Source organism: Schistocerca piceifrons, chromosome 5 (assembly GCF_021461385.2).
Source record: "Schistocerca piceifrons isolate TAMUIC-IGC-003096 chromosome 5, iqSchPice1.1, whole genome shotgun sequence".
In the NCBI taxonomy this organism is placed as follows: Eukaryota; Metazoa; Arthropoda; class Insecta; order Orthoptera; family Acrididae; genus Schistocerca; species Schistocerca piceifrons.
Genome location: NC_060142.1, coordinates 599,179,753 through 599,202,552, shown reverse-complemented (window position 1 = coordinate 599,202,552; position 22,800 = coordinate 599,179,753). Strand labels below are relative to the sequence as shown.

General features: G+C 50.1%; 39 non-coding genes across 39 annotated transcripts; all 39 read right to left on the bottom strand.

Moving 5' to 3' along the window:
• Positions 1-374: 374 nt before the first annotated feature.
• Trnan-guu lies at positions 375-448 on the bottom strand. Its single transcript has one exon. It is a non-coding gene; the product is annotated as a tRNA-Asn (tRNA).
• A 333-nt stretch (positions 449-781) lies between these two features.
• Positions 782-853, bottom strand: Trnat-cgu. The gene has a single exon. It is a non-coding gene; the product is annotated as a tRNA-Thr (tRNA).
• Positions 854-1,542: 689 nt separating this feature from the next.
• On the bottom strand, positions 1,543-1,616 carry Trnan-guu. Its single transcript has one exon. It is a non-coding gene; the product is annotated as a tRNA-Asn (tRNA).
• A 333-nt stretch (positions 1,617-1,949) lies between these two features.
• Trnat-cgu lies at positions 1,950-2,021 on the bottom strand. Its single transcript has one exon. It is a non-coding gene; the product is annotated as a tRNA-Thr (tRNA).
• Positions 2,022-2,710: 689 nt separating this feature from the next.
• On the bottom strand, positions 2,711-2,784 carry Trnan-guu. Its single transcript has one exon. It is a non-coding gene; the product is annotated as a tRNA-Asn (tRNA).
• A 333-nt stretch (positions 2,785-3,117) lies between these two features.
• On the bottom strand, positions 3,118-3,189 carry Trnat-cgu. The gene has a single exon. It is a non-coding gene; the product is annotated as a tRNA-Thr (tRNA).
• A 689-nt stretch (positions 3,190-3,878) lies between these two features.
• Positions 3,879-3,952, bottom strand: Trnan-guu. The gene has a single exon. It is a non-coding gene; the product is annotated as a tRNA-Asn (tRNA).
• Positions 3,953-4,285: 333 nt separating this feature from the next.
• On the bottom strand, positions 4,286-4,357 carry Trnat-cgu. The gene has a single exon. It is a non-coding gene; the product is annotated as a tRNA-Thr (tRNA).
• A 689-nt stretch (positions 4,358-5,046) lies between these two features.
• On the bottom strand, positions 5,047-5,120 carry Trnan-guu. The gene has a single exon. It is a non-coding gene; the product is annotated as a tRNA-Asn (tRNA).
• Positions 5,121-5,453: 333 nt separating this feature from the next.
• Positions 5,454-5,525, bottom strand: Trnat-cgu. Its single transcript has one exon. It is a non-coding gene; the product is annotated as a tRNA-Thr (tRNA).
• A 689-nt stretch (positions 5,526-6,214) lies between these two features.
• On the bottom strand, positions 6,215-6,288 carry Trnan-guu. The gene has a single exon. It is a non-coding gene; the product is annotated as a tRNA-Asn (tRNA).
• Positions 6,289-6,621: 333 nt separating this feature from the next.
• On the bottom strand, positions 6,622-6,693 carry Trnat-cgu. Its single transcript has one exon. It is a non-coding gene; the product is annotated as a tRNA-Thr (tRNA).
• A 689-nt stretch (positions 6,694-7,382) lies between these two features.
• On the bottom strand, positions 7,383-7,456 carry Trnan-guu. The gene has a single exon. It is a non-coding gene; the product is annotated as a tRNA-Asn (tRNA).
• A 333-nt stretch (positions 7,457-7,789) lies between these two features.
• Positions 7,790-7,861, bottom strand: Trnat-cgu. The gene has a single exon. It is a non-coding gene; the product is annotated as a tRNA-Thr (tRNA).
• A 689-nt stretch (positions 7,862-8,550) lies between these two features.
• Positions 8,551-8,624, bottom strand: Trnan-guu. Its single transcript has one exon. It is a non-coding gene; the product is annotated as a tRNA-Asn (tRNA).
• A 333-nt stretch (positions 8,625-8,957) lies between these two features.
• On the bottom strand, positions 8,958-9,029 carry Trnat-cgu. The gene has a single exon. It is a non-coding gene; the product is annotated as a tRNA-Thr (tRNA).
• Positions 9,030-9,718: 689 nt separating this feature from the next.
• Trnan-guu lies at positions 9,719-9,792 on the bottom strand. The gene has a single exon. It is a non-coding gene; the product is annotated as a tRNA-Asn (tRNA).
• Positions 9,793-10,125: 333 nt separating this feature from the next.
• On the bottom strand, positions 10,126-10,197 carry Trnat-cgu. The gene has a single exon. It is a non-coding gene; the product is annotated as a tRNA-Thr (tRNA).
• Positions 10,198-10,886: 689 nt separating this feature from the next.
• Trnan-guu lies at positions 10,887-10,960 on the bottom strand. The gene has a single exon. It is a non-coding gene; the product is annotated as a tRNA-Asn (tRNA).
• Positions 10,961-11,293: 333 nt separating this feature from the next.
• Trnat-cgu lies at positions 11,294-11,365 on the bottom strand. Its single transcript has one exon. It is a non-coding gene; the product is annotated as a tRNA-Thr (tRNA).
• A 689-nt stretch (positions 11,366-12,054) lies between these two features.
• Trnan-guu lies at positions 12,055-12,128 on the bottom strand. The gene has a single exon. It is a non-coding gene; the product is annotated as a tRNA-Asn (tRNA).
• A 333-nt stretch (positions 12,129-12,461) lies between these two features.
• Positions 12,462-12,533, bottom strand: Trnat-cgu. The gene has a single exon. It is a non-coding gene; the product is annotated as a tRNA-Thr (tRNA).
• Positions 12,534-13,222: 689 nt separating this feature from the next.
• Positions 13,223-13,296, bottom strand: Trnan-guu. Its single transcript has one exon. It is a non-coding gene; the product is annotated as a tRNA-Asn (tRNA).
• Positions 13,297-13,629: 333 nt separating this feature from the next.
• Positions 13,630-13,701, bottom strand: Trnat-cgu. Its single transcript has one exon. It is a non-coding gene; the product is annotated as a tRNA-Thr (tRNA).
• A 689-nt stretch (positions 13,702-14,390) lies between these two features.
• Trnan-guu lies at positions 14,391-14,464 on the bottom strand. The gene has a single exon. It is a non-coding gene; the product is annotated as a tRNA-Asn (tRNA).
• A 332-nt stretch (positions 14,465-14,796) lies between these two features.
• Trnat-cgu lies at positions 14,797-14,868 on the bottom strand. Its single transcript has one exon. It is a non-coding gene; the product is annotated as a tRNA-Thr (tRNA).
• Positions 14,869-15,553: 685 nt separating this feature from the next.
• Positions 15,554-15,627, bottom strand: Trnan-guu. Its single transcript has one exon. It is a non-coding gene; the product is annotated as a tRNA-Asn (tRNA).
• Positions 15,628-15,960: 333 nt separating this feature from the next.
• On the bottom strand, positions 15,961-16,032 carry Trnat-cgu. Its single transcript has one exon. It is a non-coding gene; the product is annotated as a tRNA-Thr (tRNA).
• A 689-nt stretch (positions 16,033-16,721) lies between these two features.
• Positions 16,722-16,795, bottom strand: Trnan-guu. Its single transcript has one exon. It is a non-coding gene; the product is annotated as a tRNA-Asn (tRNA).
• A 334-nt stretch (positions 16,796-17,129) lies between these two features.
• Trnat-cgu lies at positions 17,130-17,201 on the bottom strand. The gene has a single exon. It is a non-coding gene; the product is annotated as a tRNA-Thr (tRNA).
• Positions 17,202-17,890: 689 nt separating this feature from the next.
• Trnan-guu lies at positions 17,891-17,964 on the bottom strand. Its single transcript has one exon. It is a non-coding gene; the product is annotated as a tRNA-Asn (tRNA).
• A 333-nt stretch (positions 17,965-18,297) lies between these two features.
• On the bottom strand, positions 18,298-18,369 carry Trnat-cgu. Its single transcript has one exon. It is a non-coding gene; the product is annotated as a tRNA-Thr (tRNA).
• A 689-nt stretch (positions 18,370-19,058) lies between these two features.
• On the bottom strand, positions 19,059-19,132 carry Trnan-guu. Its single transcript has one exon. It is a non-coding gene; the product is annotated as a tRNA-Asn (tRNA).
• Positions 19,133-19,465: 333 nt separating this feature from the next.
• On the bottom strand, positions 19,466-19,537 carry Trnat-cgu. Its single transcript has one exon. It is a non-coding gene; the product is annotated as a tRNA-Thr (tRNA).
• Positions 19,538-20,226: 689 nt separating this feature from the next.
• On the bottom strand, positions 20,227-20,300 carry Trnan-guu. The gene has a single exon. It is a non-coding gene; the product is annotated as a tRNA-Asn (tRNA).
• A 333-nt stretch (positions 20,301-20,633) lies between these two features.
• Positions 20,634-20,705, bottom strand: Trnat-cgu. The gene has a single exon. It is a non-coding gene; the product is annotated as a tRNA-Thr (tRNA).
• Positions 20,706-21,394: 689 nt separating this feature from the next.
• Trnan-guu lies at positions 21,395-21,468 on the bottom strand. Its single transcript has one exon. It is a non-coding gene; the product is annotated as a tRNA-Asn (tRNA).
• A 333-nt stretch (positions 21,469-21,801) lies between these two features.
• Trnat-cgu lies at positions 21,802-21,873 on the bottom strand. The gene has a single exon. It is a non-coding gene; the product is annotated as a tRNA-Thr (tRNA).
• A 689-nt stretch (positions 21,874-22,562) lies between these two features.
• Positions 22,563-22,636, bottom strand: Trnan-guu. Its single transcript has one exon. It is a non-coding gene; the product is annotated as a tRNA-Asn (tRNA).
• Between the last annotated feature and the right edge of the window lie 164 nt (positions 22,637-22,800).

Sequence of the window (22,800 nt, the reverse complement as noted above, 5' to 3'; positions counted from 1 at the left end):
CTTCATGTAAGGCGACTGCACGTCGCTCGGCCAACAGCGGCCTACTGCTGACCGACACTTAAGAGACACCAAATACAAATCGACATCGAGAGACAGGCCCTGTCATATGGCACTCGCGACGTATACCCTGAAATTGAATGTAAATAATACGTCTTTCGCAGTGGGCGTCGCTCTACTGCAGTGTCACACATGACGAATAAATAGGAAAACAGTAGAACGTCTGTGTAGGGCCATGTTTTTACCTACAGTGTCACTTGGCTGAATGTGTATAAGGCTCTGTGGCATCACTCAAACACAGCCAAATTGTCACACTAGCTGTGTATCTCTAACAAAGTTGACGTATGTCCTCACGTAGGTGCCAGTTAAAACGATTTCGCCCCCGGGTGGGCTCGAACCACCAACCTTTCGGTTAACAGCCGAACGCGCTAGCCGATTGCGCCACGGAGGCCTCGACTTTGGCTCACTTTTGCTCTGTATATCAAACTAATTCGTATACCTTCTGCAGGAATCTCGCAGAATGGTAGCATCTGCTTACGCCTCTTCACATGGATAACGTGCATGCACACTGTAGCGAGGCTCATAAACGAATGACATCGCCAAGCATGACATTATACTACAAAATGCAAACAAACCACTGTTCTGCCTATGCATTCAGAAAAACTCTGAGGCCAATGGAATACTTGTCATGGGTTGTAGGACATCCCTCTCATTCAGTGTACTGCCTTGTGTTAGATGCTGCTCGAGATAGCTGCGCTCCCTGCAGGAAGGTAAAAAAAATGAATGCCTTCTGTGAGGTTCGAACTCACGACCCCTGGTTTACGAGACCAGTGCTCTACCACGGAGCTAAGAAGGCGGCAGCTTTGCGTTTGTGAGCTGTCTCCGAATTGTCACTTCATCATACTGAATCCTTCAACCCTTGACCAGATATCCGATTTGGCACACCGCTGCTGCTGGGGGTGTCCACATTGCCGTTTTCCAAATCTCTTGACTGTTTCGCCCTTACGATCGACGACGAGCGTCGGGCCACCAAGGGTTTGCCGTCTGCACAATCTTGACCTAGTGCACAGCTTGTGGGATAGCGTGGCTCGACTGTGAATTGCGCCTTTCGGCTCCTCTCTCTGGCTACAGTGCGCTGTTGTCCACGGTGGCGCTGGCGTTGCCCACGGGGCTTCATGTAAGGCGACTGCACGTCGCTCGGCCAACAGCGGCCTACTGCTGACCGACACTTAAGAGACACCAAATACAAATCGACATCGAGAGACAGGCCCTGTCATATGGCACTCGCGACGTATACCCTGAAATTGAATGTAAATAATACGTCTTTCGCAGTGGGCGTCGCTCTACTGCAGTGTCACACATGACGAATAAATAGGAAAACAGTAGAACGTCTGTGTAGGGCCATGTTTTTACCTACAGTGTCACTTGGCTGAATGTGTATAAGGCTCTGTGGCATCACTCAAACACAGCCAAATTGTCACACTAGCTGTGTATCTCTAACAAAGTTGACGTATGTCCTCACGTAGGTGCCAGTTAAAACGATTTCGCCCCCGGGTGGGCTCGAACCACCAACCTTTCGGTTAACAGCCGAACGCGCTAGCCGATTGCGCCACGGAGGCCTCGACTTTGGCTCACTTTTGCTCTGTATATCAAACTAATTCGTATACCTTCTGCAGGAATCTCGCAGAATGGTAGCATCTGCTTACGCCTCTTCACATGGATAACGTGCATGCACACTGTAGCGAGGCTCATAAACGAATGACATCGCCAAGCATGACATTATACTACAAAATGCAAACAAACCACTGTTCTGCCTATGCATTCAGAAAAACTCTGAGGCCAATGGAATACTTGTCATGGGTTGTAGGACATCCCTCTCATTCAGTGTACTGCCTTGTGTTAGATGCTGCTCGAGATAGCTGCGCTCCCTGCAGGAAGGTAAAAAAAATGAATGCCTTCTGTGAGGTTCGAACTCACGACCCCTGGTTTACGAGACCAGTGCTCTACCACGGAGCTAAGAAGGCGGCAGCTTTGCGTTTGTGAGCTGTCTCCGAATTGTCACTTCATCATACTGAATCCTTCAACCCTTGACCAGATATCCGATTTGGCACACCGCTGCTGCTGGGGGTGTCCACATTGCCGTTTTCCAAATCTCTTGACTGTTTCGCCCTTACGATCGACGACGAGCGTCGGGCCACCAAGGGTTTGCCGTCTGCACAATCTTGACCTAGTGCACAGCTTGTGGGATAGCGTGGCTCGACTGTGAATTGCGCCTTTCGGCTCCTCTCTCTGGCTACAGTGCGCTGTTGTCCACGGTGGCGCTGGCGTTGCCCACGGGGCTTCATGTAAGGCGACTGCACGTCGCTCGGCCAACAGCGGCCTACTGCTGACCGACACTTAAGAGACACCAAATACAAATCGACATCGAGAGACAGGCCCTGTCATATGGCACTCGCGACGTATACCCTGAAATTGAATGTAAATAATACGTCTTTTGTAGTGGGCGTCGCTCTACTGCAGTGTCACACATGACGAATAAATAGGAAAACAGTAGAACGTCTGTGTAGGGCCATGTTTTTACCTACAGTGTCACTTGGCTGAATGTGTATAAGGCTCTGTGGCATCACTCAAACACAGCCAAATTGTCACACTAGCTGTGTATCTCTAACAAAGTTGACGTATGTCCTCACGTAGGTGCCAGTTAAAACGATTTCGCCCCCGGGTGGGCTCGAACCACCAACCTTTCGGTTAACAGCCGAACGCGCTAGCCGATTGCGCCACGGAGGCCTCGAGTTTGGTTCACTTTTGCTCTGTATATCAAACTAATTCGTATACCTTCTGCAGGAATCTCGCAGAATGGTAGCATCTGCTTACGCCTCTTCACATGGATAACGTGCATGCACACTGTAGCGAGGCTCATAAACGAATGACATCGCCAAGCATGACATTATACTACAAAATGCAGACAAACCACTGTTCTGCCTATGCATTCAGAAAAACTCTGAGGCCAATGGAATACTTGTCATGGGTTGTAGAACATCCCTCTCATTCAGTGTACTGCCTTGTGTTAGATGCTGCTCGAGATAGCTGCGCTCCCTGCAGGAAGGTAAAAAAAATGAATGCCTTCTGTGAGGTTCGAACTCACGACCCCTGGTTTACGAGACCAGTGCTCTACCACGGAGCTAAGAAGGCGGCAGCTTTGCGTTTGTGAGCTGTCACCGAATTGTCACTTCATCATACTGAATCTTGCAACCCTTGACCAGATATCGGATTTGGCACACCGCTGCTGCTGGGGGTGTCCACATTGCCGTTTTCCAAATCTCTTGACTGTTTCGCCCTTACGATCGACGACGAGCGTCGGGCCACCAAGGGTTTGCCGTCTGCACAATCTTGACCTAGTGCACAGCTTGTGGGATAGCGTGGCTCGACTGTGAATTGCGCCTTTCGGCTCCTCTCTCTGGCTACAGTGCGCTGTTGTCCACGGTGGCGCTGGCGTTGCCCACGGGGCTTCATGTAAGGCGACTGCACGTCGCTCGGCCAACAGCGGCCTACTGCTGACCGACACTTAAGAGACACCAAATACAAATCGACATCGAGAGACAGGCCCTGTCATATGGCACTCGCGACGTATACCCTGAAATTGAATGTAAATAATACGTCTTTCGCAGTGGGCGTCGCTCTACTGCAGTGTCACACATGACGAATAAATAGGAAAACAGTAGAACGTCTGTGTAGGGCCATGTTTTTACCTACAGTGTCACTTGGCTGAATGTGTATAAGGCTCTGTGGCATCACTCAAACACAGCCAAATTGTCACACTAGCTGTGAATCTCTAACAAAGTTGACGTATGTCCTCACGTAGGTGCCAGTTAAAACGATTTCGCCCCCGGGTGGGCTCGAACCACCAACATTTCGGTTAACAGCCGAACGCGCTATCCGATTGCGCCACGGAGGCCTCGACTTTGGCTCACTTGTGCTCTGTATATCAAACTAATTCGTATACCTTCTGCAGGAATCTCGCAGAATGGTAGCATCTGCTTACGCCTCTTCACATGGATAACGTGCATGCACACTGTAGCGAGGCTCATAAACGAATGACATCGCCAAGCATGACATTATACTACAAAATGCAGACAAACCACTGTTCTGCCTATGCATTCAGAAAAACTCTGAGGCCAATGGAATACTTGTCATGGGTTGTAGAACATCCCTCTCATTCAGTGTACTGCCTTGTGTTAGATGCTGCTCGAGATAGCTGCGCTCCCTGCAGGAAGGTAAAAAAAATGAATGCCTTCTGTGAGGTTCGAACTCACGACCCCTGGTTTACGAGACCAGTGCTCTACCACGGAGCTAAGAAGGCGGCAGCTTTGCGTTTGTGAGCTGTCACCGAATTGTCACTTCATCATACTGAATCTTGCAACCCTTGACCAGATATCGGATTTGGCACACCGCTGCTGCTGGGGGTGTCCACATTGCCGTTTTCCAAATCTCTTGACTGTTTCGCCCTTACGATCGACGACGAGCGTCGGGCCACCAAGGGTTTGCCGTCTGCACAATCTTGACCTAGTGCACAGCTTGTGGGATAGCGTGGCTCGACTGTGAATTGCGCCTTTCGGCTCCTCTCTCTGGCTACAGTGCGCTGTTGTCCACGGTGGCGCTGGCGTTGCCCACGGGGCTTCATGTAAGGCGACTGCACGTCGCTCGGCCAACAGCGGCCTACTGCTGACCGACACTTAAGAGACACCAAATACAAATCGACATCGAGAGACAGGCCCTGTCATATGGCACTCGCGACGTATACCCTGAAATTGAATGTAAATAATACGTCTTTCGCAGTGGGCGTCGCTCTACTGCAGTGTCACACATGACGAATAAATAGGAAAACAGTAGAACGTCTGTGTAGGGCCATGTTCTTACCTACAGTGTCACTTGGCTGAATGTGTATAAGGCTCTGTGGCATCACTCAAACACAGCCAAATTGTCACACTAGCTGTGAATCTCTAACAAAGTTGACGTATGTCCTCACGTAGGTGCCAGTTAAAACGATTTCGCCCCCGGGTGGGCTCGAACCACCAACATTTCGGTTAACAGCCGAACGCGCTATCCGATTGCGCCACGGAGGCCTCGACTTTGGCTCACTTGTGCTCTGTATATCAAACTAATTCGTATACCTTCTGCAGGAATCTCGCAGAATGGTAGCATCTGCTTACGCCTCTTCACATGGATAACGTGCATGCACACTGTAGCGAGGCTCATAAACGAATGACATCGCCAAGCATGACATTATACTACAAAATGCAAACAAACTACTGTTCTGCCTATGCATTCAGAAAAACTCTGAGGCCAATGGAATACTTGTCATGGGTTGTAGAACATCCCTCTCATTCAGTGTACTGCCTTGTGTTAGATGCTGCTCGAGATAGCTGCGCTCCCTGCAGGAAGGTAAAAAAAATGAATGCCTTCTGTGAGGTTCGAACTCACGACCCCTGGTATACGAGACCAGTGCTCTACCACGGAGCTAAGAAGGCGGCAGCTTTGCGTTTGTGAGCTGTCTCCGAATTGTCACTTCATCATACTGAATCTTGCAACCCTTGACCAGATATCGGATTTGGCACACCGCTGCTGCTGGGGGTGTCCACATTGCCGTTTTCCAAATCTCTTGACTGTTTCGCCCTTACGATCGACGACGAGCGTCGGGCCACCAAGGGTTTGCCGTCTGCACAATCTTGACCTAGTGCACAGCTTGTGGGATAGCGTGGCTCGACTGTGAATTGCGCCTTTCGGCTCCTCTCTCTGGCTACAGTGCGCTGTTGTCCACGGTGGCGCTGGCGTTGCCCACGGGGCTTCATGTAAGGCGACTGCACGTCGCTCGGCCAACAGCGGCCTACTGCTGACCGACACTTAAGAGACACCAAATACAAATCGACATCGAGAGACAGGCCCTGTCATATGGCACTCGCGACGTATACCCTGAAATTGAATGTAAATAATACGTCTTTTGTAGTGGGCGTCGCTCTACTGCAGTGTCACACATGACGAATAAATAGGAAAACAGTAGAACGTCTGTGTAGGGCCATGTTCTTACCTACAGTGTCACTTGGCTGAATGTGTATAAGGCTCTGTGGCATCACTCAAACACAGCCAAATTGTCACACTAGCTGTGAATCTCTAACAAAGTTGACGTATGTCCTCACGTAGGTGCCAGTTAAAACGATTTCGCCCCCGGGTGGGCTCGAACCACCAACATTTCGGTTAACAGCCGAACGCGCTATCCGATTGCGCCACGGAGGCCTCGACTTTGGCTCACTTGTGCTCTGTATATCAAACTAATTCGTATACCTTCTGCAGGAATCTCGCAGAATGGTAGCATCTGCTTACGCCTCTTCACATGGATAACGTGCATGCACACTGTAGCGAGGCTCATAAACGAATGACATCGCCAAGCATGACATTATACTACAAAATGCAAACAAACTACTGTTCTGCCTATGCATTCAGAAAAACTCTGAGGCCAATGGAATACTTGTCATGGGTTGTAGAACATCCCTCTCATTCAGTGTACTGCCTTGTGTTAGATGCTGCTCGAGATAGCTGCGCTCCCTGCAGGAAGGTAAAAAAAATGAATGCCTTCTGTGAGGTTCGAACTCACGACCCCTGGTATACGAGACCAGTGCTCTACCACGGAGCTAAGAAGGCGGCAGCTTTGCGTTTGTGAGCTGTCTCCGAATTGTCACTTCATCATACTGAATCTTGCAACCCTTGACCAGATATCGGATTTGGCACACCGCTGCTGCTGGGGGTGTCCACATTGCCGTTTTCCAAATCTCTTGACTGTTTCGCCCTTACGATCGACGACGAGCGTCGGGCCACCAAGGGTTTGCCGTCTGCACAATCTTGACCTAGTGCACAGCTTGTGGGATAGCGTGGCTCGACTGTGAATTGCGCCTTTCGGCTCCTCTCTCTGGCTACAGTGCGCTGTTGTCCACGGTGGCGCTGGCGTTGCCCACGGGGCTTCATGTAAGGCGACTGCACGTCGCTCGGCCAACAGCGGCCTACTGCTGACCGACACTTAAGAGACACCAAATACAAATCGACATCGAGAGACAGGCCCTGTCATATGGCACTCGCGACGTATACCCTGAAATTGAATGTAAATAATACGTCTTTTGTAGTGGGCGTCGCTCTACTGCAGTGTCACACATGACGAATAAATAGGAAAACAGTAGAACGTCTGTGTAGGGCCATGTTTTTACCTACAGTGTCACTTGGCTGAATGTGTATAAGGCTCTGTGGCATCACTCAAACACAGCCAAATTGTCACACTAGCTGTGTATCTCTAACAAAGTTGACGTATGTCCTCACGTAGGTGCCAGTTAAAACGATTTCGCCCCCGGGTGGGCTCGAACCACCAACCTTTCGGTTAACAGCCGAACGCGCTAGCCGATTGCGCCACGGAGGCCTCGACTTTGGTTCACTTTTGCTCTGTATATCAAACTAATTCGTATACCTTCTGCAGGAATCTCGCAGAATGGTAGCATCTGCTTACGCCTCTTCACATGGATAACGTGCATGCACACTGTAGCGAGGCTCATAAACGAATGACATCGCCAAGCATGACATTATACTACAAAATGCAGACAAACCACTGTTCTGCCTATGCATTCAGAAAAACTCTGAGGCCAATGGAATACTTGTCATGGGTTGTAGAACATCCCTCTCATTCAGTGTACTGCCTTGTGTTAGATGCTGCTCGAGATAGCTGCGCTCCCTGCAGGAAGGTAAAAAAAATGAATGCCTTCTGTGAGGTTCGAACTCACGACCCCTGGTTTACGAGACCAGTGCTCTACCACGGAGCTAAGAAGGCGGCAGCTTTGCGTTTGTGAGCTGTCACCGAATTGTCACTTCATCATACTGAATCTTGCAACCCTTGACCAGATATCGGATTTGGCACACCGCTGCTGCTGGGGGTGTCCACATTGCCGTTTTCCAAATCTCTTGACTGTTTCGCCCTTACGATCGACGACGAGCGTCGGGCCACCAAGGGTTTGCCGTCTGCACAATCTTGACCTAGTGCACAGCTTGTGGGATAGCGTGGCTCGACTGTGAATTGCGCCTTTCGGCTCCTCTCTCTGGCTACAGTGCGCTGTTGTCCACGGTGGCGCTGGCGTTGCCCACGGGGCTTCATGTAAGGCGACTGCACGTCGCTCGGCCAACAGCGGCCTACTGCTGACCGACACTTAAGAGACACCAAATACAAATCGACATCGAGAGACAGGCCCTGTCATATGGCACTCGCGACGTATACCCTGAAATTGAATGTAAATAATACGTCTTTCGCAGTGGGCGTCGCTCTACTGCAGTGTCACACATGACGAATAAATAGGAAAACAGTAGAACGTCTGTGTAGGGCCATGTTTTTACCTACAGTGTCACTTGGCTGAATGTGTATAAGGCTCTGTGGCATCACTCAAACACAGCCAAATTGTCACACTAGCTGTGAATCTCTAACAAAGTTGACGTATGTCCTCACGTAGGTGCCAGTTAAAACGATTTCGCCCCCGGGTGGGCTCGAACCACCAACATTTCGGTTAACAGCCGAACGCGCTATCCGATTGCGCCACGGAGGCCTCGACTTTGGCTCACTTGTGCTCTGTATATCAAACTAATTCGTATACCTTCTGCAGGAATCTCGCAGAATGGTAGCATCTGCTTACGCCTCTTCACATGGATAACGTGCATGCACACTGTAGCGAGGCTCATAAACGAATGACATCGCCAAGCATGACATTATACTACAAAATGCAAACAAACTACTGTTCTGCCTATGCATTCAGAAAAACTCTGAGGCCAATGGAATACTTGTCATGGGTTGTAGAACATCCCTCTCATTCAGTGTACTGCCTTGTGTTAGATGCTGCTCGAGATAGCTGCGCTCCCTGCAGGAAGGTAAAAAAAATGAATGCCTTCTGTGAGGTTCGAACTCACGACCCCTGGTATACGAGACCAGTGCTCTACCACGGAGCTAAGAAGGCGGCAGCTTTGCGTTTGTGAGCTGTCTCCGAATTGTCACTTCATCATACTGAATCTTGCAACCCTTGACCAGATATCGGATTTGGCACACCGCTGCTGCTGGGGGTGTCCACATTGCCGTTTTCCAAATCTCTTGACTGTTTCGCCCTTACGATCGACGACGAGCGTCGGGCCACCAAGGGTTTGCCGTCTGCACAATCTTGACCTAGTGCACAGCTTGTGGGATAGCGTGGCTCGACTGTGAATTGCGCCTTTCGGCTCCTCTCTCTGGCTACAGTGCGCTGTTGTCCACGGTGGCGCTGGCGTTGCCCACGGGGCTTCATGTAAGGCGACTGCACGTCGCTCGGCCAACAGCGGCCTACTGCTGACCGACACTTAAGAGACACCAAATACAAATCGACATCGAGAGACAGGCCCTGTCATATGGCACTCGCGACGTATACCCTGAAATTGAATGTAAATAATACGTCTTTTGTAGTGGGCGTCGCTCTACTGCAGTGTCACACATGACGAATAAATAGGAAAACAGTAGAACGTCTGTGTAGGGCCATGTTTTTACCTACAGTGTCACTTGGCTGAATGTGTATAAGGCTCTGTGGCATCACTCAAACACAGCCAAATTGTCACACTAGCTGTGAATCTCTAACAAAGTTGACGTATGTCCTCACGTAGGTGCCAGTTAAAACGATTTCGCCCCCGGGTGGGCTCGAACCACCAACATTTCGGTTAACAGCCGAACGCGCTATCCGATTGCGCCACGGAGGCCTCGACTTTGGCTCACTTGTGCTCTGTATATCAAACTAATTCGTATACCTTCTGCAGGAATCTCGCAGAATGGTAGCATCTGCTTACGCCTCTTCACATGGATAACGTGCATGCACACTGTAGCGAGGCTCATAAACGAATGACATCGCCAAGCATGACATTATACTACAAAATGCAAACAAACTACTGTTCTGCCTATGCATTCAGAAAAACTCTGAGGCCAATGGAATACTTGTCATGGGTTGTAGAACATCCCTCTCATTCAGTGTACTGCCTTGTGTTAGATGCTGCTCGAGATAGCTGCGCTCCCTGCAGGAAGGTAAAAAAAATGAATGCCTTCTGTGAGGTTCGAACTCACGACCCCTGGTATACGAGACCAGTGCTCTACCACGGAGCTAAGAAGGCGGCAGCTTTGCGTTTGTGAGCTGTCTCCGAATTGTCACTTCATCATACTGAATCTTGCAACCCTTGACCAGATATCGGATTTGGCACACCGCTGCTGCTGGGGGTGTCCACATTGCCGTTTTCCAAATCTCTTGACTGTTTCGCCCTTACGATCGACGACGAGCGTCGGGCCACCAAGGGTTTGCCGTCTGCACAATCTTGACCTAGTGCACAGCTTGTGGGATAGCGTGGCTCGACTGTGAATTGCGCCTTTCGGCTCCTCTCTCTGGCTACAGTGCGCTGTTGTCCACGGTGGCGCTGGCGTTGCCCACGGGGCTTCATGTAAGGCGACTGCACGTCGCTCGGCCAACAGCGGCCTACTGCTGACCGACACTTAAGAGACACCAAATACAAATCGACATCGAGAGACAGGCCCTGTCATATGGCACTCGCGACGTATACCCTGAAATTGAATGTAAATAATACGTCTTTTGTAGTGGGCGTCGCTCTACTGCAGTGTCACACATGACGAATAAATAGGAAAACAGTAGAACGTCTGTGTAGGGCCATGTTTTTACCTACAGTGTCACTTGGCTGAATGTGTATAAGGCTCTGTGGCATCACTCAAACACAGCCAAATTGTCACACTAGCTGTGTATCTCTAACAAAGTTGACGTATGTCCTCACGTAGGTGCCAGTTAAAACGATTTCGCCCCCGGGTGGGCTCGAACCACCAACCTTTCGGTTAACAGCCGAACGCGCTAGCCGATTGCGCCACGGAGGCCTCGACTTTGGTTCACTTTTGCTCTGTATATCAAACTAATTCGTATACCTTCTGCAGGAATCTCGCAGAATGGTAGCATCTGCTTACGCCTCTTCACATGGATAACGTGCATGCACACTGTAGCGAGGCTCATAAACGAATGACATCGCCAAGCATGACATTATACTACAAAATGCAGACAAACCACTGTTCTGCCTATGCATTCAGAAAAACTCTGAGGCCAATGGAATACTTGTCATGGGTTGTAGAACATCCCTCTCATTCAGTGTACTGCCTTGTGTTAGATGCTGCTCGAGATAGCTGCGCTCCCTGCAGGAAGGTAAAAAAAATGAATGCCTTCTGTGAGGTTCGAACTCACGACCCCTGGTTTACGAGACCAGTGCTCTACCACGGAGCTAAGAAGGCGGCAGCTTTGCGTTTGTGAGCTGTCACCGAATTGTCACTTCATCATACTGAATCTTGCAACCCTTGACCAGATATCGGATTTGGCACACCGCTGCTGCTGGGGGTGTCCACATTGCCGTTTTCCAAATCTCTTGACTGTTTCGCCCTTACGATCGACGACGAGCGTCGGGCCACCAAGGGTTTGCCGTCTGCACAATCTTGACCTAGTGCACAGCTTGTGGGATAGCGTGGCTCGACTGTGAATTGCGCCTTTCGGCTCCTCTCTCTGGCTACAGTGCGCTGTTGTCCACGGTGGCGCTGGCGTTGCCCACGGGGCTTCATGTAAGGCGACTGCACGTCGCTCGGCCAACAGCGGCCTACTGCTGACCGACACTTAAGAGACACCAAATACAAATCGACATCGAGAGACAGGCCCTGTCATATGGCACTCGCGACGTATACCCTGAAATTGAATGTAAATAATACGTCTTTCGCAGTGGGCGTCGCTCTACTGCAGTGTCACACATGACGAATAAATAGGAAAACAGTAGAACGTCTGTGTAGGGCCATGTTTTTACCTACAGTGTCACTTGGCTGAATGTGTATAAGGCTCTGTGGCATCACTCAAACACAGCCAAATTGTCACACTAGCTGTGAATCTCTAACAAAGTTGACGTATGTCCTCACGTAGGTGCCAGTTAAAACGATTTCGCCCCCGGGTGGGCTCGAACCACCAACATTTCGGTTAACAGCCGAACGCGCTATCCGATTGCGCCACGGAGGCCTCGACTTTGGCTCACTTGTGCTCTGTATATCAAACTAATTCGTATACCTTCTGCAGGAATCTCGCAGAATGGTAGCATCTGCTTACGCCTCTTCACATGGATAACGTGCATGCACACTGTAGCGAGGCTCATAAACGAATGACATCGCCAAGCATGACATTATACTACAAAATGCAAACAAACTACTGTTCTGCCTATGCATTCAGAAAAACTCTGAGGCCAATGGAATACTTGTCATGGGTTGTAGAACATCCCTCTCATTCAGTGTACTGCCTTGTGTTAGATGCTGCTCGAGATAGCTGCGCTCCCTGCAGGAAGGTAAAAAAAATGAATGCCTTCTGTGAGGTTCGAACTCACGACCCCTGGTATACGAGACCAGTGCTCTACCACGGAGCTAAGAAGGCGGCAGCTTTGCGTTTGTGAGCTGTCTCCGAATTGTCACTTCATCATACTGAATCTTGCAACCCTTGACCAGATATCGGATTTGGCACACCGCTGCTGCTGGGGGTGTCCACATTGCCGTTTTCCAAATCTCTTGACTGTTTCGCCCTTACGATCGACGACGAGCGTCGGGCCACCAAGGGTTTGCCGTCTGCACAATCTTGACCTAGTGCACAGCTTGTGGGATAGCGTGGCTCGACTGTGAATTGCGCCTTTCGGCTCCTCTCTCTGGCTACAGTGCGCTGTTGTCCACGGTGGCGCTGGCGTTGCCCACGGGGCTTCATGTAAGGCGACTGCACGTCGCTCGGCCAACAGCGGCCTACTGCTGACCGACACTTAAGAGACACCAAATACAAATCGACATCGAGAGACAGGCCCTGTCATATGGCACTCGCGACGTATACCCTGAAATTGAATGTAAATAATACGTCTTTTGTAGTGGGCGTCGCTCTACTGCAGTGTCACACATGACGAATAAATAGGAAAACAGTAGAACGTCTGTGTAGGGCCATGTTTTTACCTACAGTGTCACTTGGCTGAATGTGTATAAGGCTCTGTGGCATCACTCAAACACAGCCAAATTGTCACACTAGCTGTGAATCTCTAACAAAGTTGACGTATGTCCTCACGTAGGTGCCAGTTAAAACGATTTCGCCCCCGGGTGGGCTCGAACCACCAACATTTCGGTTAACAGCCGAACGCGCTATCCGATTGCGCCACGGAGGCCTCGACTTTGGCTCACTTGTGCTCTGTATATCAAACTAATTCGTATACCTTCTGCAGGAATCTCGCAGAATGGTAGCATCTGCTTACGCCTCTTCACATGGATAACGTGCATGCACACTGTAGCGAGGCTCATAAACGAATGACATCGCCAAGCATGACATTATACTACAAAATGCAAACAAACTACTGTTCTGCCTATGCATTCAGAAAAACTCTGAGGCCAATGGAATACTTGTCATGGGTTGTAGAACATCCCTCTCATTCAGTGTACTGCCTTGTGTTAGATGCTGCTCGAGATAGCTGCGCTCCCTGCAGGAAGGTAAAAAAAATGAATGCCTTCTGTGAGGTTCGAACTCACGACCCCTGGTATACGAGACCAGTGCTCTACCACGGAGCTAAGAAGGCGGCAGCTTTGCGTTTGTGAGCTGTCTCCGAATTGTCACTTCATCATACTGAATCTTGCAACCCTTGACCAGATATCGGATTTGGCACACCGCTGCTGCTGGGGGTGTCCACATTGCCGTTTTCCAAATCTCTTGACTGTTTCGCCCTTACGATCGACGACGAGCGTCGGGCCACCAAGGGTTTGCCGTCTGCACAATCTTGACCTAGTGCACAGCTTGTGGGATAGCGTGGCTCGACTGTGAATTGCGCCTTTCGGCTCCTCTCTCTGGCTACAGTGCGCTGTTGTCCACGGTGGCGCTGGCGTTGCCCACGGGGCTTCATGTAAGGCGACTGCACGTCGCTCGGCCAACAGCGGCCTACTGCTGACCGACACTTAAGAGACACCAAATACAAATCGACATCGAGAGACAGGCCCTGTCATATGGCACTCGCGACGTATACCCTGAAATTGAATGTAAATAATACGTCTTTTGTAGTGGGCGTCGCTCTACTGCAGTGTCACACATGACGAATAAATAGGAAAACAGTAGAACGTCTGTGTAGGGCCATGTTTTTACCTACAGTGTCACTTGGCTGAATGTGTATAAGGCTCTGTGGCATCACTCAAACACAGCCAAATTGTCACACTAGCTGTGAATCTCTAACAAAGTTGACGTATGTCCTCACGTAGGTGCCAGTTAAAACGATTTCGCCCCCGGGTGGGCTCGAACCACCAACCTTTCGGTTAACAGCCGAACGCGCTATCCGATTGCGCCACGGAGGCCTCGACTTTGGCTCACTTGTGCTCTGTATATCAAACTAAGTCGTATACCTTCTGCAGGAATCTCGCAGAATGGTAGCATCTGCTTACGCCTCTTCACATGGATAACGTGGATGCACACTGTAGCGAGGCTCATAAACGAATGACATCGCCAAGCATGACATTATACTACAAAATGCAAACAAACTACTGTTCTGCCTATGCATTCAGAAAAACTCTGAGGCCAATGGAATACTTGTCATGGGTTGTAGAACATCCCTCTCATTCAGTGTACTGCCTTGTGTTAGATGCTGCTCGAGATAGCTGCGCTCCCTGCAGGAAGGTAAAAAAATGAATGCCTTCTGTGAGGTTCGAACTCACGACCCCTGGTTTACGAGACCAGTGCTCTACCACGGAGCTAAGAAGGCGGCAGCTTTGCGTTTGTGAGCTGTCTCCGAATTGTCACTTCATCATACTGAATCCTTCAACCCTTGACCAGATATCGGATTTGGCACACCGCTGCTGCTGGGGGTGTCCACATTGCCGTTTTCCAAATCTCTTGACTGTTTCGCCCTTACGATCGACGACGAGCGTCGGGCCACCAAGGGTTTGCCGTCTGCACAATCTTGACCTAGTGCACAGCTTGTGGGATAGCGTGGCTCGACTGTGAATTGCGCCTTTCGGCTCCTCTCTCTGGCTACAGTGCGCTGTTGTCCACGGTGGCGCTGGCGTTGCCCACGGGGCTTCATGTAAGGCGACTGCACGTCGCTCGGCCAACAGCGGCCTACTGCTGACCGACACTTAAGAGACACCAAATACAAATCGACATCGAGAGACAGGCCCTGTCATATGGCACTCGCGACGTATACCCTGAAATTGAATGTAAATAATACGTCTTTTGTAGTGGGCGTCGCTCTACTGCAGTGTCACACATGACGAATAAATAGGAAAACAGTAGAACGTCTGTGTAGGGCCATGTTTTTACCTACAGTGTCACTTGGCTGAATGTGTGTAAGGCTCTGTGGCATCACTCAAACACAGCCAAATTGTCACACTAGCTGTGTATCTCTAACAAAGTTGACGTATGTCCTCACGTGCCAGTTAAAACGATTTCGCCCCCGGGTGGGCTCGAACCACCAACCTTTCGGTTAACAGCCGAACGCGCTAGCCGATTGCGCCACGGAGGCCTCGACTTTGGTTCACTTTTGCTCTGTATATCAAACTAATTCGTATACCTTCTGCAGGAATCTCGCAGAATGGTAGCATCTGCTTACGCCTCTTCACATGGATAACGTGCATGCACACTGTAGCGAGGCTCATAAACGAATGACATCGCCAAGCATGACATTATACTACAAAATGCAGACAAACCACTGTTCTGCCTATGCATTCAGAAAAACTCTGAGGCCAATGGAATACTTGTCATGGGTTGTAGAACATCCCTCTCATTCAGTGTACTGCCTTGTGTTAGATGCTGCTCGAGATAGCTGCGCTCCCTGCAGGAAGGTAAAAAAAATGAATGCCTTCTGTGAGGTTCGAACTCACGACCCCTGGTTTACGAGACCAGTGCTCTACCACGGAGCTAAGAAGGCGGCAGCTTTGCGTTTGTGAGCTGTCTCCGAATTGTCACTTCATCATACTGAATCTTGCAACCCTTGACCAGATATCGGATTTGGCACACCGCTGCTGCTGGGGGTGTCCACATTGCCGTTTTCCAAATCTCTTGACTGTTTCGCCCTTACGATCGACGACGAGCGTCGGGCCACCAAGGGTTTGCCGTCTGCACAATCTTGACCTAGTGCACAGCTTGTGGGATAGCGTGGCTCGACTGTGAATTGCGCCTTTCGGCTCCTCTCTCTGGCTACAGTGCGCTGTTGTCCACGGTGGCGCTGGCGTTGCCCACGGGGCTTCATGTAAGGCGACTGCACGTCGCTCGGCCAACAGCGGCCTACTGCTGACCGACACTTAAGAGACACCAAATACAAATCGACATCGAGAGACAGGCCCTGTCATATGGCACTCGCGACGTATACCCTGAAATTGAATGTAAATAATACGTCTTTTGTAGTGGGCGTCGCTCTACTGCAGTGTCACACATGACGAATAAATAGGAAAACAGTAGAACGTCTGTGTAGGGCCATGTTTTTACCTACAGTGTCACTTGGCTGAATGTGTATAAGGCTCTGTGGCATCACTCAAACACAGCCAAATTGTCACACTAGCTGTGTATCTCTAACAAAGGTGACGTATGTCCTCACGTAGGTGCCAGTTAAAACGATTTCGCCCCCGGGTGGGCTCGAACCACCAACCTTTCGGTTAACAGCCGAACGCGCTAGCCGATTGCGCCACGGAGGCCTCGACTTTGGTTCACTTTTGCTCTGTATATCAAACTAATTCGTATACCTTCTGCAGGAATCTCGCAGAATGGTAGCATCTGCTTACGCCTCTTCACATGGATAACGTGCATGCACACTGTAGCGAGGCTCATAAACGAATGACATCGCCAAGCATGACATTATACTACAAAATGCAGACAAACCACTGTTCTGCCTATGCATTCAGAAAAACTCTGAGGCCAATGGAATACTTGTCATGGGTTGTAGAACATCCCTCTCATTCAGTGTACTGCCTTGTGTTAGATGCTGCTCGAGATAGCTGCGCTCCCTGCAGGAAGGTAAAAAAAAATGAATGCCTTCTGTGAGGTTCGAACTCACGACCCCTGGTTTACGAGACCAGTGCTCTACCACGGAGCTAAGAAGGCGGCAGCTTTGCGTTTGTGAGCTGTCTCCGAATTGTCACTTCATCATACTGAATCTTGCAACCCTTGACCAGATATCGGATTTGGCACACCGCTGCTGCTGGGGGTGTCCACATTGCCGTTTTCCAAATCTCTTGACTGTTTCGCCCTTACGATCGACGACGAGCGTCGGGCCACCAAGGGTTTGCCGTCTGCACAATCTTGACCTAGTGCACAGCTTGTGGGATAGCGTGGCTCGACTGTGAATTGCGCCTTTCGGCTCCTCTCTCTGGCTACAGTGCGCTGTTGTCCACGGTGGCGCTGGCGTTGCCCACGGGGCTTCATGTAAGGCGACTGCACGTCGCTCGGCCAACAGCGGCCTACTGCTGACCGACACTTAAGAGACACCAAATACAAATCGACATCGAGAGACAGGCCCTGTCATATGGCACTCGCGACGTATACCCTGAAATTGAATGTAAATAATACGTCTTTTGTAGTGGGCGTCGCTCTACTGCAGTGTCACACATGACGAATAAATAGGAAAACAGTAGAACGTCTGTGTAGGGCCATGTTTTTACCTACAGTGTCACTTGGCTGAATGTGTATAAGGCTCTGTGGCATCACTCAAACACAGCCAAATTGTCACACTAGCTGTGTATCTCTAACAAAGTTGACGTATGTCCTCACGTAGGTGCCAGTTAAAACGATTTCGCCCCCGGGTGGGCTCGAACCACCAACCTTTCGGTTAACAGCCGAACGCGCTAGCCGATTGCGCCACGGAGGCCTCGACTTTGGTTCACTTTTGCTCTGTATATCAAACTAATTCGTATACCTTCTGCAGGAATCTCGCAGAATGGTAGCATCTGCTTACGCCTCTTCACATGGATAACGTGCATGCACACTGTAGCGAGGCTCATAAACGAATGACATCGCCAAGCATGACATTATACTACAAAATGCAGACAAACCACTGTTCTGCCTATGCATTCAGAAAAACTCTGAGGCCAATGGAATACTTGTCATGGGTTGTAGAACATCCCTCTCATTCAGTGTACTGCCTTGTGTTAGATGCTGCTCGAGATAGCTGCGCTCCCTGCAGGAAGGTAAAAAAAATGAATGCCTTCTGTGAGGTTCGAACTCACGACCCCTGGTTTACGAGACCAGTGCTCTACCACGGAGCTAAGAAGGCGGCAGCTTTGCGTTTGTGAGCTGTCTCCGAATTGTCACTTCATCATACTGAATCTTGCAACCCTTGACCAGATATCGGATTTGGCACACCGCTGCTGCTGGGGGTGTCCACATTGCCGTTTTCCAAATCTCTTGACTGTTTCGCCCTTACGATCGACGACGAGCGTCGGGCCACCAAGGGTTTGCCGTCTGCACAATCTTGACCTAGTGCACAGCTTGTGGGATAGCGTGGCTCGACTGTGAATTGCGCCTTTCGGCTCCTCTCTCTGGCTACAGTGCGCTGTTGTCCACGGTGGCGCTGGCGTTGCCCACGGGGCTTCATGTAAGGCGACTGCACGTCGCTCGGCCAACAGCGGCCTACTGCTGACCGACACTTAAGAGACACCAAATACAAATCGACATCGAGAGACAGGCCCTGTCATATGGCACTCGCGACGTATACCCTGAAATTGAATGTAAATAATACGTCTTTTGTAGTGGGCGTCGCTCTACTGCAGTGTCACACATGACGAATAAATAGGAAAACAGTAGAACGTCTGTGTAGGGCCATGTTTTTACCTACAGTGTCACTTGGCTGAATGTGTATAAGGCTCTGTGGCATCACTCAAACACAGCCAAATTGTCACACTAGCTGTGTATCTCTAACAAAGTTGACGTATGTCCTCACGTAGGTGCCAGTTAAAACGATTTCGCCCCCGGGTGGGCTCGAACCACCAACCTTTCGGTTAACAGCCGAACGCGCTAGCCGATTGCGCCACGGAGGCCTCGACTTTGGTTCACTTTTGCTCTGTATATCAAACTAATTCGTATACCTTCTGCAGGAATCTCGCAGAATGGTAGCATCTGCTTACGCCTCTTCACATGGATAACGTGCATGCACACTGTAGCGAGGCTCATAAACGAATGACATCGCCAAGCATGACATTATACTACAAAATGCAGACAAACCACTGTTCTGCCTATGCATTCAGAAAAACTCTGAGGCCAATGGAATACTTGTCATGGGTTGTAGAACATCCCTCTCATTCAGTGTACTGCCTTGTGTTAGATGCTGCTCGAGATAGCTGCGCTCCCTGCAGGAAGGTAAAAAAAATGAATGCCTTCTGTGAGGTTCGAACTCACGACCCCTGGTTTACGAGACCAGTGCTCTACCACGGAGCTAAGAAGGCGGCAGCTTTGCGTTTGTGAGCTGTCTCCGAATTGTCACTTCATCATACTGAATCTTGCAACCCTTGACCAGATATCGGATTTGGCACACCGCTGCTGCTGGGGGTGTCCACATTGCCGTTTTCCAAATCTCTTGACTGTTTCGCCCTTACGATCGACGACGAGCGTCGGGCCACCAAGGGTTTGCCGTCTGCACAATCTTGACCTAGTGCACAGCTTGTGGGATAGCGTGGCTCGACTGTGAATTGCGCCTTTCGGCTCCTCTCTCTGGCTACAGTGCGCTGTTGTCCACGGTGGCGCTGGCGTTGCCCACGGGGCTTCATGTAAGGCGACTGCACGTCGCTCGGCCAACAGCGGCCTACTGCTGACCGACACTTAAGAGACACCAAATACAAATCGACATCGAGAGACAGGCCCTGTCATATGGCACTCGCGACGTATACCCTGAAATTGAATGTAAATAATACGTCTTTTGTAGTGGGCGTCGCTCTACTGCAGTGTCACACATGACGAATAAATAGGAAAACAGTAGAACGTCTGTGTAGGGCCATGTTTTTACCTACAGTGTCACTTGGCTGAATGTGTATAAGGCTCTGTGGCATCACTCAAACACAGCCAAATTGTCACACTAGCTGTGTATCTCTAACAAAGTTGACGTATGTCCTCACGTAGGTGCCAGTTAAAACGATTTCGCCCCCGGGTGGGCTCGAACCACCAACCTTTCGGTTAACAGCCGAACGCGCTAGCCGATTGCGCCACGGAGGCCTCGACTTTGGTTCACTTTTGCTCTGTATATCAAACTAATTCGTATACCTTCTGCAGGAATCTCGCAGAATGGTAGCATCTGCTTACGCCTCTTCACATGGATAACGTGCATGCACACTGTAGCGAGGCTCATAAACGAATGACATCGCCAAGCATGACATTATACTACAAAATGCAGACAAACCACTGTTCTGCCTATGCATTCAGAAAAACTCTGAGGCCAATGGAATACTTGTCATGGGTTGTAGAACATCCCTCTCATTCAGTGTACTGCCTTGTGTTAGATGCTGCTCGAGATAGCTGCGCTCCCTGCAGGAAGGTAAAAAAAATGAATGCCTTCTGTGAGGTTCGAACTCACGACCCCTGGTTTACGAGACCAGTGCTCTACCACGGAGCTAAGAAGGCGGCAGCTTTGCGTTTGTGAGCTGTCTCCGAATTGTCACTTCATCATACTGAATCTTGCAACCCTTGACCAGATATCGGATTTGGCACACCGCTGCTGCTGGGGGTGTCCACATTGCCGTTTTCCAAATCTCTTGACTGTTTCGCCCTTACGATCGACGACGAGCGTCGGGCCACCAAGGGTTTGCCGTCTGCACAATCTTGACCTAGTGCACAGCTTGTGGGATAGCGTGGCTCGACTGTGAATTGCGCCTTTCGGCTCCTCTCTCTGGCTACAGTGCGCTGTTGTCCACGGTGGCGCTGGCGTTGCCCACGGGGCTTCATGTAAGGCGACTGCACGTCGCTCGGCCAACAGCGGCCTACTGCTGACCGACACTTAAGAGACACCAAATACAAATCGACATCGAGAGACAGGCCCTGTCATATGGCACTCGCGACGTATACCCTGAAATTGAATGTAAATAATACGTCTTTTGTAGTGGGCGTCGCTCTACTGCAGTGTCACACATGACGAATAAATAGGAAAACAGTAGAACGTCTGTGTAGGGCCATGTTTTTACCTACAGTGTCACTTGGCTGAATGTGTATAAGGCTCTGTGGCATCACTCAAACACAGCCAAATTGTCACACTAGCTGTGTATCTCTAACAAAGGTGACGTATGTCCTCACGTAGGTGCCAGTTAAAACGATTTCGCCCCCGGGTGGGCTCGAACCACCAACCTTTCGGTTAACAGCCGAACGCGCTAGCCGATTGCGCCACGGAGGCCTCGACTTTGGTTCACTTTTGCTCTGTATATCAAACTAATTCGTATACCTTCTGCAGGAATCTCGCAGAATGGTAGCATCTGCTTACGCCTCTTCACATGGATAACGTGCATGCACACTGTAGCGAGGCTCATAAACGAATGACATCGCCAAGCATGACATTATACTACAAAATGCAGACAAACCACTGTTCTGCCTATGCATTCAGAAAAACTCTGAGGCCAATGGAATACTTGTCATGGGTTGTAGAACATCCCTCTCATTCAGTGTACTGCCTTGTGTTAGATGCTGCTCGAGATAGCTGCGCTCCCTGCAGGAAGGTAAAAAAAATGAATGCCTTCTGTGAGGTTCGAACTCACGACCCCTGGTTTACGAGACCAGTGCTCTACCACGGAGCTAAGAAGGCGGCAGCTTTGCGTTTGTGAGCTGTCTCCGAATTGTCACTTCATCATACTGAATCTTGCAACCCTTGACCAGATATCGGATTTGGCACACCGCTGCTGCTGGGGGTGTCCACATTGCCGTTTTCCAAATCTCTTGACTGTTTCGCCCTTACGATCGACGACGAGCGTCGGGCCACCAAGGGTTTGCCGTCTGCACAATCTTGACCTAGTGCACAGCTTGTGGGATAGCGTGGCTCGACTGTGAATTGCGCCTTTCGGCTCCTCTCTCTGGCTACAGTGCGCTGTTGTCCACGGTGGCGCTGGCGTTGCCCACGGGGCTTCATGTAAGGCGACTGCACGTCGCTCGGCCAACAGCGGCCTACTGCTGACCGACACTTAAGAGACACCAAATACAAATCGACATCGAGAGACAGGCCCTGTCATATGGCACTCGCGACGTATACCCTGAAATTGAATGTAAATAATACGTCTTTTGTAGTGGGCGTCGCTCTACTGCAGTGTCACACATGACGAATAAATAGGAAAACAGTAGAACGTCTGTGTAGGGCCATGTTTTTACCTACAGTGTCACTTGGCTGAATGTGTATAAGGCTCTGTGGCATCACTCAAACACAGCCAAATTGTCACACTAGCTGTGTATCTCTAACAAAGTTGACGTATGTCCTCACGTAGGTGCCAGTTAAAACGATTTCGCCCCCGGGTGGGCTCGAACCACCAACCTTTCGGTTAACAGCCGAACGCGCTAGCCGATTGCGCCACGGAGGCCTCGACTTTGGTTCACTTTTGCTCTGTATATCAAACTAATTCGTATACCTTCTGCAGGAATCTCGCAGAATGGTAGCATCTGCTTACGCCTCTTCACATGGATAACGTGCATGCACACTGTAGCGAGGCTCATAAACGAATGACATCGCCAAGCATGACATTAT